At 47.9% G+C, this 11,084-nt stretch overlaps 1 protein-coding gene across 1 annotated transcript in view; it reads right to left on the reverse strand.

The window, feature by feature from the left end:
* Positions 1 to 5,492: 5,492 nt before the first annotated feature.
* LOC139359168 (disco-interacting protein 2 homolog C-like) overlaps positions 5,493 to 11,084 on the reverse strand; it is a 62,123-nt gene continuing 56,531 nt past the window's right edge. The window contains exon 8 of the mRNA XM_071081592.1: positions 5,493 to 5,518. The gene's annotated coding sequence lies outside the window, so the exon portion shown is untranslated. The remainder of the gene's footprint in view (positions 5,519 to 11,084) is intronic.

Consider the following 11,084-nt stretch of genomic DNA (forward strand, 5'->3'; position numbering starts at 1 on the left):
TCTCTCCCTGGTAGCCTCTGTGACTCCTGCTGTCTACCCTCCCGTGGGTCTGTTCAAGGCTCTTTCCCCGTTTTCTGCTCCTGAGTGGGTCTCAGGGCCTGGATGTTTCACAGGATGCAAGTTTCTTCCCTTCCAGCCGCGGGTCTCTGAGCGACAAGTCCAGAGAGGGCATGAAGCTCTCCTTACCCACCTCGGGGCCCCGAGCCCTGACCGCCGACCACCAGGGCTTTTCTGCAGGGTGTGGGGCAGACTTATGCGTGAATTGGACTAAAAAGGTGCTTCCAGGAATCCTTGTTTTAAGTGCACTGGAGCAGAGATGGGGAGAGGGGACCACCGGGTTTGCTCAGAATTGGGCCCTGCTCACAGCCAATGAGGCAACATAAGCACCTCCTAAATGAAGCATTCAACACACTGATTTTACACATGACGGTTGAGATGGCTGGAAAAGGCTTCACACAACGAGTGAGTTTGAGCTGCATTTGAAGGAAGAACAGGTCCCTGTAGGTGGAGATGAAAGATAAGGGTGACCCAAGCCATCAGCAGCAGCGGGGGTGGGGTGGTGCAGACTCCCCATGGATGGTGGGCATGGCTGAAATGCAGGAGAGGGCAGGGGTGCGAAGGAACAGCAGGGCGGCAGTAAAATTCCCCTGCAGAGAGGGGACGTGACTGAGATATTACCACATGTATACAACTGAGAGATGATCTGAGGATGATTTCTGGGAGCCTATGGGAAGAGCACGTGGTCATCATCAGTTCTCGGGATCTCTTTTTATGAAGTGAAAACAGTCATGCCTCTGCCTATCTTGTGAGCTGTTAAGATCAAATCGGTAATCTTCAGCGAGCCTTGTAAATGCTAAAAGTTATGACAGACTGTTCCAGCCCGCTTGTCTCCACCCTCCTTTCCTATTCGGTAACGTGAACCCTGCTGGGTACCTCACTATCTGCCTGGCTTTCTCCTCCATAACGTGAGCCTTGAGTACTTGCTGGGTACCTCGCTGTCCACCTTCCTTCCTCAGTAACGTGAGCCCTGAGTATTTGCTGGATACCTCGCTGCCTGCCATACAGCTGGCTGTAGAATTGTCAAACGCACTTGACTGGCACATAAACAGAAGTGCTCGCCAGGCCTTGGGAGGGCTTTCTGACATGTGGGTGCCTTCTGTTCCCTGTTAGGCTGGAGCTGCAGGAGCCCTCCTAGACCAGACAGAGGACCAAGGCTGTGGCCTCGGGGTGGGGACTGGGGGAGCTCCCTGGGTTTATTGTGTGGGTGAGAGCAAACGTCAGTCCCGCTGTGGCATTGGGATTCAGGGTTCCTTCTGGAATGTTCTGAGTGAGAAACAGGAAGTGTGCACAGGTGCGTCTTCTGCGGATTTTATGGTTATCTCTTGGGAGAGCACTGGTGCCTCTGAGCTATGAACCTGCAGAACCACTTGTTCCACTAACGGCCGCCTTTATATAAAGAATGACTTACAAAAGATGCCACTTCAGATGGAGGTATTTGCAGGTGTGGCCTGAAAAATGAACAGAATGACTTTCATCTCAAGGAAAGTACCTTACATTATTCCCAATGATAGACATTTGAGCTTTCCAGCGAATATTAAAATATAAAAATCTTGTGTGTACCACTTTCTCATGTGATTAATGATATTGATGCGGTTTTGTTTTGTTTTGTTTTTTTACATATAACGAAATGTGGAAGCTGCTCATAACTCTGAATCAGTATTATCTAACCAATGTGTGATTACAAAATCGTGTGCTGGTAAAAGCCATTCAAGTGCAAAACGGACCAGTCGACTTAGAAGGAATTGGGGCAGAAAGGTCCAACGAGCAGAGCACAGACTGTGTTGCAGACAGCCTGTACGGAAGTGCCACTTGTTACATTTGGCAGCAGAGAATACCTAAAGTGATCTGAAAACACAGTGAAAATACCGCTTCCTAATTGTATATCAGTATGGGGTCGGACTTTCTTCATAAACTTCAGTCACCGTTCTGCAGCCCACTGAACGCAGATGCAGGCATGAGAATCCTGCTGTCTGAGGTGCAGAGATGTTAGGTGTTTTCACAGCAGCACAAACTGTTGCCACGCTGCTGCTTATTTTGGAAAATGGTTTCTTCTTTAAGACTGTGTTAAGGTGTAATGACTTTATCCTTGTAAAATAAACTAAATTGTTACTTTTTTTTTTTTTTTTTTGAGACGGAGTCTTGCTCTGCCACGCAGGCCGGAGTGCAGTGGTGTGACCTCAGCTCACTTCAACCTCTGCCTCCTGAGTTCAAGCGATTCTCCTGCCTCAGCCTCCCTAGTAGCTGGTACTACAGGTGTTCAGCACCATGCCAGGCTAATTTTTGTATTTTAGTAGAGACGGGGTTTTACCATGTTGGCCAGTCCGGTCTCGAACTCCTGACCTCAAGTGATCCACCTGCCTCTGCCTCCCAAAGTGCTGGGATTACAGGCATGAGCAGCCACCACTCCCGGCCTGATGAGAAAGCTTTTTTGTGCTCTTTAATAAAGTGCAAAGGGTTCCTGAGACCCAAAAGTTTGAAAACCACTGGCTTAAACTGACAAAATTGTCCACAATTCTTCAGTGTATCTTCTAATCTGTTGATGGAGAAAGGACGGTAAGGGTTGCTTTACTTTTTGCCTTTCACAACTCAATGGTGCCGGGACAACTTGGGTATCCACATGGAAAAGGATGGACTGGACCCTTCCTCACCGTACAAGCAAAGCTCAACATGGATCCAACGTAAGGAGCTGACTGAGACCCATTCTGTCAGTCTGCTGGGTACCATAACGGACACCACAGACGGTGCGACTTAGACAATAGCAACTTGTTTCCTTTTTCCTGGAGACTGGAAGCCTGAGATCAAGGTGCGGGCAGGGTTGGATTCTCTGGGGCCTCACCCCATGCTGTGTAGATGGCGTCTTCTCTGTGTCTTCACAGGTTTCTCTTATGTGCATGGAGCACTAAGGACTGTGTCTAAATTATCTTAAAAGAACACCAGTCATACTGGATCAGGGCCTACTCTTAAGATCTTATGGGACCTAAATTACCAAGCTAAGGCCCTGTATCTAAATACAGTGACATTTTAAGTTTCTGGGGTTGTGACTTTAACATGGGAATCTTGGGGGGGCGGGGAATGGGACAGTTCAGCCCATGACACCTTCAGGGGAGAATCCTCGAGAAACTGTTAGGTTGGATTAGGCAATGTTTCCTTGGCTGAGACGTCTAAAGCTATAACAAGCAACTGAAGGGAAAAAGAAGGTATCAAAATTAAAAATGTTCATTTCAGAGGATACTATTAAAAGACAACCCACAGAACAGGATACATTATCACGATAAGGACCTGATATCAAGAATATATTTAAAAACTCTTAATAAAAATCCAATTTAAAAATGGACAAAGGATTTGAATAGACATTCTCCAAAGAAAGACATATAAATGCCTTAAAAAGCACATGAGATGTTTAGCAGAATTCGTCATCTTAGAAATGGAAATCAAAACCACTGTGAGATACCACTTCACAACCACTGGGATGGGTAAAATCCCAGTATTGGACAGTGACTTGGTGGTGAATTTGGGAAAACTGAAATCTTGATATATTGCTAGTGGGAAGGGAAGTAAAATGGTACAGTTGATTTGGAAAAGTCTGGCAGTTCCTCAGAAAAGTTATGCATGAAATCACCATACGACCCAGGAATTTCACTCCTAGGCATATGCCCAAGAAAATTGAAAACATTTTTACAAAAAAAAAAATCTTATGCAAGAATCTTCATAGCAGCATTATTTGTAGTAGTAGAAACAGTCCAGGTGTCTGTCAAGAGGTCACTCACTGTGAGATTCCACTCACCTTGGACGTGAAAGATGTCAGCACCGAAGGTCACGCCAAAGGTCATGCACTGTACGATTCTTCTCACAACAGATGTCCAGAATGGGCAAATCCAGAGAAACGGAAGTCGGCTGGCAATTGCCAGGTGCTGGCGGAAGGAAGGAGCAGGTGCTGACTCTTAATGGGTTCAAGGTTTCTTTGGCCCATGGTGAAAAAGTCCCAGAATTACATACTAGTGGTTGATGTGCAGCTTTGAGAATGTGCTAAAAAGACTGAATTGTATCCTTTAATATTGGGGCTTTTATGGTTTGTAAATTCCTTTCAATTTAAAAAGGAACTCAAGAACTTCTTTGGTGTTGATATTTAGATGGTGAAAGAGACAGTATCCAAAACAAGTTACTATGTAACTCACGTCGCCAGAGTTAAACTTCATTTTCTGAGGATCTTAAAGGAAGTGTGTGAGCCTAGGAGACACAACGATCCTACACTAGATGTTACACCCCATCTTACTGATTTCTATCTCACATAACCATATTCAGGGAAAACCGACATGTAAACGTGAGGTGAATGCTATGCAGAGGCACACTCCTCTTACCCGGATGATCTTTAGTGGTACAGTAAGAGATGAGGTCATAGCAACGTTAGTTTAGTTAAATTTCTATGGCAACAGAAATTTGGCACATCTGATGAGTTAGATCTCTCTGCACAGCTCCTAATGGGATTGCCCCTTTCTCTGTGGTGTCTGTGTATATTCTCGCTGTGGAAATAAGTGATAGCACCTGCACAAACACTTGCCCGGAAACGTGCACGAGGCTGGTGAAGGCAGAGGACAGGCAACAGGGAAGCATGGCTCAGCCCTGGCAAAGAAGACCGTTATTCCGAATGCAGAAGATTCAGGAACACAATCGTTGGGAAGACTGGTGATGTCCGTGGATCTCACCGCTGTTGTGTTGTATCTGTGCAGCCAGTTATCAGAGCTGTCAGAACCGCACGTGTTGGTATTGGTATCATCACTCAATGCTTCTGACTTTTCGTGGTGCTGAGGATGACTGCATGTGGCGGAAGCAAAGTACTGACCTAGCAGAGATCATCAGATCCCAGTTCTTTTTTATGAAGGGGGGCAGGATTAGAACCACCCCCCCACACTCCCCAATCCTATAAGAACTGGGATCTGATGATCTGTGCTGTCGAGAGAGGCAGGGTTAGAACACCCCACTCCCCAATCCCATTGTTGAAAATAATAGTTGGCTTGGGAGGGTTTTTACTCCTAAGGTTGAAGCTGTGCATTTCTGGAGCCTGGGCTGTCAGCCATGGTGGCTGGGGAATGCTGGGGCTGCGGTCGTCCGGCCGCTAGCAGCCCTGCTGGTGGGTCCTGCCTCTTTGACACTGTTCATTTCTGAAGCTTGCTTTCCCCGGTGTTGGAAGTAGCAGCACTGGAAGAATGGCCGCCTTCCTACAGTGAAGCTCTGGCAGGAGAGGAGAAGACACGGAGTGTCTGTTCAAGGACGTGACGTTCTGGGCACCGCACCATACGTTCTGCTTCTCAGCGGTGCCTCTTGGTTGATGTTACCATCACCTGGCATTTCCCAGGAGGTAACTCGCAGATGTCACACTGATGGAAAGCTGCAGCAGCGCGGTTCGAGTCCAGGGCCAGCTGGAGCACATCAGCAAGGTCAGGCTGGATACATGTGCGTGCTGACAGGAAAATGACAGGAAATATGTCATTTCAGGGAAATGACAGGAAATGTGCTTGCTGACAGGAAAATGACAGGAAGACAGGAAAGAGGCCCATGAGGAGAGGCACCAGTGGATTCAAGGCGGGGAACTGAAGGAGCGAGTCATCACAGGGTGGGAGACTCAGGAGCCAGCAGGCAAGTGGGATGTGGCCTCAGGGTGCTGCTGGGTTGGTGAGGGGCCTTCTGTGACTTTTCTAAGAATGCAGTCAATTGTAGGGGTGGGTGCCGGCTCCCGGCTCCCGCACATAAGAGCCCAGCCTCTTGCAGGAGACCAACGTGTGCACTGGGAGGTCCTAGTTGCGTGTCCCAGCATGCGGCCCAGTGGCCCCTGACAAGGTTCAGTGCACCAGGGACACAGTGGACTTTTGGTTCCTGACCCAACGAGGAAGTGAGGGTGTGAGTGAGGGCCGAGACACAGATGCAAGGATGCACAGGATGGGGTGCAGTCAGGTGGAGAGTCATGCTGTGGGGTCCGGGAGAGTTGGGTTCGAGAATAAATGGGACCGGGTTGCAGTCAGGTGGAGAGTCATGCTGCTGGGGTCTGGGAAATGTGTTGTGTTTGCTTCTATGTGAACAGCGGGACCTGAGCATGTCTGTGCTTTGACATTTAATCTGTACACTATCCTTGGCAGGGTGTGTATCTCTGTGGCAGAGGACACCCCGGCCACAGTGGATGTCAGTGGCAGTGGCTGGACTCACGGTCCGTGAATGTTACATGATTGAACGTGTTTGGTACATTCTCAGCTCCTGCCCAGGTGCCTCCCGAGTATCGGGTGCTGTGGCTCCCCACACCCTTCCCATCTGTGTGTAGCATGACCACCATCTTCCTACCATGTGTTTGTGCTACCACGGCTGCCATGTCTAATGGGCACTTTGCTTTCCAGCTACTTTGCTATAACCAAACCCTTGAACGACTTTCCCTGCGTTTCAGAGATGATAGGGTATTCGTCTTTCAAGATTGCTCTGAGGATTTCCAAAAGCAAATGCAACTTACAGGGTGCAAGATATTGGAAATGACAGTAATTATAGATGAGTTTTCTCAGTGTGTTGATTGCGGTAAAATTACATAGCACTGTATTTTTAAGTGTATGGTTTGGAGGCATTAAGTGTGTTCACACTGTGGTGCCACGATCACCGCCATCCATCTCCAGAACTTCCTGGTCTCCCCATGCTTGAAACTCGGTCTACCCAACACCAGCTCTCCTTCCGCCCCAGCTCTGGGAAGCACTACAGATTGCTTACCAAATAGGCTTTTTCAGTAAGAGAAGGGGCAAGGAAAAGAGCTCTAAAGACTGTCTTGAGATTTGAGGAAGTGTTTTAGGTTTTGCTGTCTGGTTCCCGGTGTAAAGGAACTATTGCGGATGTGGGAAGGTGAAGGTCTGTGATCTCAGGAAGTGCTGGGCTGGGCAGCTTTCCCACTGTGACGGGGGCACTTGCCCTCAAACCCGCCTGAGATAATCGCGTGAGGATGGTGCTGCATTGTGACAGCTCTGAACTTGGTCTCCTTGAACGTTGCCAAGTACATAAGCTTTGGCGGTTACCGTCTAGTGTCTGCGGGAGACCTAGAATTTGAACATTGTTGACTTTAGAACACTCTCATTTTTATAACACTCTACCTGTTCTCAACAATAGGAAATATGCTGTGTCCTTTTTTTTAATGCCTTAATATTCTGTGTTGCGGTGGCAGTAGTTGCAGTGGACGCTACTTCTGGTTCATGGTCATCGCCCAACACAAGCTTCTGGAAACCGTGTGAAAAATGAAGGGGAAAGTGCTTTTCTGCAAAGGGCTTTTTTGAACATCGTTTTTTTCTGGAATATCTGTTGTGTAAAACGTTTTCATATTTAGGGATTTGTAACGTGTTTTATACTGGTTAGCTTTGAAACCCCATGTTTTTGCATGTCATGGGGCTGCTTTATCCTATTCTATGATATAGCTGGTTTGCAAAACTATTGGTTATTTCACTTTAAAAACCAAAGCAGCTTACAGATTGAGTGTGATTCCTGTAAGAATTTAATTGTAAAATTGATTTGTGTTCAATAAGCTTACTTGAATGTCTAGATCCATGGACAAAAAGATAAGAACATGTCAAGTCTCTGGGCCAGGAAGGACTTCCAAATAATACAAGTGATACACGGTAATTTCTTAACAAACAATTAGATTTAGTATATAACTGGTTAAAACCTCTATATTTTCTATTATAGCCATTCCACAGTGCCCATGGGCGTAGGCTGCAGGACTGCCTATGGAATCCAAGGTCTGTGGGCACTCAGGTCCCTGCAATAAAATGGCATCGTGTTTGCATATGACATATGCACATCCTCCTGCAGACAGTCATGTCAGGGTTGCTCGTAACAGCTATACCATGCACATGCCATGCGAGTAGTTGTTTAATGAATAATAAAGTCTGAATGCTTAGTACAAACACATTAAAAAAAAATCTTGATCTATGATTGGTTGATTCCACAGGCCTGGAACCCCGGGAGAGAGTACAAACTCTAGAAGCAAAACGAACGAAGCACTTGAGGTCAGCAGTGACGGGTGTGGGATCACACTGAATCTCATGTGTTTTGTTGTCTGTGTCACTGTGTCCCGTGTAAACGGGAATCATTTGTAGCTTAAAGTAAAATAGGTAACAGGAAACACGACAGAATGGGCACGAAGGCGCGCCCCTCATTACCCCGTGTTACAGCCAAGCATCTGCCTCCTGGGGAAGGATCTGTTCTGTGGGGAGACTAGATGTTGATGATTTCCGGATGTGTGAAGGGAAACTCCCTCCGAGAAGCATGGCTTTGGCCGGAGCACATCAGACGAGAGTTAGCATGGCATGGAGTTTCCACAGTGCCCCTCAGGCCCGCTGCTTCTCTCCTCTCCCCACCCCTGGCCCTGACTCTTACCAAGGGAGGCAAGTTCAGCTCCAGCTGAGCCCCGCACAGGGCTGTGGGTCTCTAGGGCAGGTGCCACCTTCGCCTGAACAGGCTGTGTCAGAGGAGGGTCTGGCTGTACTTGAGCTGTGAGAGATGCTCTCAGAGATCCAGCATGCTACAAATCCAGGTGCTGAAGGTTCCTCCTCTTCCACCATCCTGCGGGGAAGGGGGTCTTATCCTGCTTCCCCTCAACCCAAGCTGACTTCTTGTCTGTTCTGTACACCTAGGTTTTCAGAGCAGTTATTGTTAATCATCTAGCAGACAAACAACCATAAGGTGACAGCCTGGGAGGGTAGACGGCGCTGGAAGGTAGTTTTCTGAATAACAGCGTTCAGTTTCCTGTTTTGCCGTCATTTGACCCAAGGCCCCAAGATAATTGAAATATTGTCAGCCAAACACCGATTTTTTACCTGAGGTTTTTTTTTTTTTTCTTCTTAAGTTATGGGTGCAAACTTATAACCAGGGACCTGACAAAAGAGAAGGATTTATTTGCAAAGTGAATGTCGGGGATGTTTGGCATTTGCCAACTGTGACTAGCAGGGACCCAGGCTGTTTCCGTTCTGCCGCCCGACTCCTGACCCTCCAGCTCCTGCCCCTGTTCCCACCAGCAGGAAGAGGAGCAGGAAGGTGCCTTTTCCCCTTTAAGAGGATGAGGTGAGAGTTGCACCTGCCAGTTTGCTAGTCCCTGGGGTGATTCTCCAGCATGGGTGGGAGTTGGGTTTGGAGGCCTGAGCCCCATGAAGCTGGGGTTGCTGTTCCCTGAGCAGCAGGAAACTGGACTCTGGGAAGTGCGGTCAGAGGGTAGCATCCTCAGGAGGGGCCTCTCGTCCCATTTGACATCTTCACTGCAAAAGGGGGTGTGGGCTTCATGGTCCATTGACAAATAGAACGTTACTTTTGTGTTGTTTTTTAAGCACATCGAATCCTAATTCCTTTGGCCTTTACTAAAGTGGCATTTTGTAATTCCACATGATTTCATTGATATACTCGCAGGAGAGAATGCTTCCTGAAAACCAGAAGGATCTCTGAGACTGTTCTCGGCCCATAGAGTTCATTTTCCCAAGGTGAAAGACACAGCCTCAGGCGGGGTTGAGGACACACTGCAACAGCCTCAGGAAGTCCTGGACATGTGTCCAAGGTGTTTGGGACACAACTTGGTCTTACACATTTTAGGGAGACGTGAGACATCAATATATGTGAGATGTACGTTGGTTCGGTCCAGGAAGGGAGGGACGGCTCCAAGCGGGGAGGGGTTTCCAGGTCACAGGTAGATCAGACAAATGCGTTTCTGGTGTACCTTTCCAGAGGAAGCAGCCAGATCCGCATTTATCTCCGTGTGCAGATGGGGACTTTGAATTCTCTCCTCTGTCCATGAGGAATTTCCTTGTGGATCGGTTGTGAAGGAGGTACGTGGCTTTATTTCCCCCTCCCCCCAGTAGCTGTCTCTGTTCGGAAGAGCATGGGAGGCAGGTTTGCTCTAAGCTCTTCCTCACCTTGACGTCCCTTTAGCGTAGTGATTTTGGGGTCCTGAGATGTAGTTTCAACTTCATGTTTCTGAACACACTGGCACTGGAAACAGTATTGTAGGAGGCATCTAACTTACTTAGAAGAAGAATCTATTTGGAAGGACTTGAGCACATTCGTCCTTGAGAGAACCAAGCCTTTGTTTAGTTTGCTTTGCCCCGAGGCTGTTACGCTGCCCCGGGCTGTGCGTCCTTAGAAAGCTGTGCCCCTCTGAGCTCCTGCCTGTGGAATCTGGTGACTTTGAAGTTAATCCAGCAGCTACATGTTTTGGAAAGCAGATTGCCTCTTAAAGTGTTGGTGATAATGATTCTAGCACTAGAATTTCAGTGTGTATTTTCCACCCTTCTTACTTTGTCTCCTCATACACTGAGATGCTGCTGCATTTGTTCTTAGGCTTCACGGAGGGAGGGTCAGTTCTGACCCTTTCTTAGATATTGACCTTGAACGGACAGAATCGAGATTCAGAAAAACTCTCGAGCTGTGAGAGTGTGCTGACATCTATGTAAGTGGGGTTCATGTGTCAAACTCAGGTTTAAGAAAAACCAATTCTAGGCTGGGCATAGTGACTCACACCTGTCATCCCAGCACCTTGGGAGGCTGAGGTGAGCAGTTCACTTTTGAGCCCAGGAATTCGAGACCAGCCTGGGCAACATAGCAAGACCCTGACTCTACAAAAAATTAAATAGGAGTGGTGATGTATACCTGTGGGCCCAGCTACTCGGAAGCTGAGGCTGGAGGATCACCCAAGCCTGGCAGGTTGAGGCTGCAGTGAACCATGATAGCACCACTGTACTTATGGTGCACTGTGCCTGAGTGACAGAAGAACAACCACCCCCCCACACACAAAGTATCAATTCATGCAGTGGCCAGTTCTGCTGGGACCACCTGTTAAGGCTACTCTGGGCCTCACGGTGTGAGAAGGGTCTGTCCAGCGGCAAGAAGGAGTGGCTTGAAGGCCTAAAAGCCAGTTGCTGTGGTTCAGCATGACTGCGGGTGTGGAGTTGGGGGAACGGCTCTCCATGGCATGAGTGGGTAAACGGATGGGCTTCCAGAACGAGCCCCTGTGACTTTGCCTG

Source organism: Macaca nemestrina, chromosome 16 (assembly GCF_043159975.1).
Source record: "Macaca nemestrina isolate mMacNem1 chromosome 16, mMacNem.hap1, whole genome shotgun sequence".
NCBI classification, from domain to species: domain Eukaryota; kingdom Metazoa; phylum Chordata; class Mammalia; order Primates; family Cercopithecidae; genus Macaca; species Macaca nemestrina.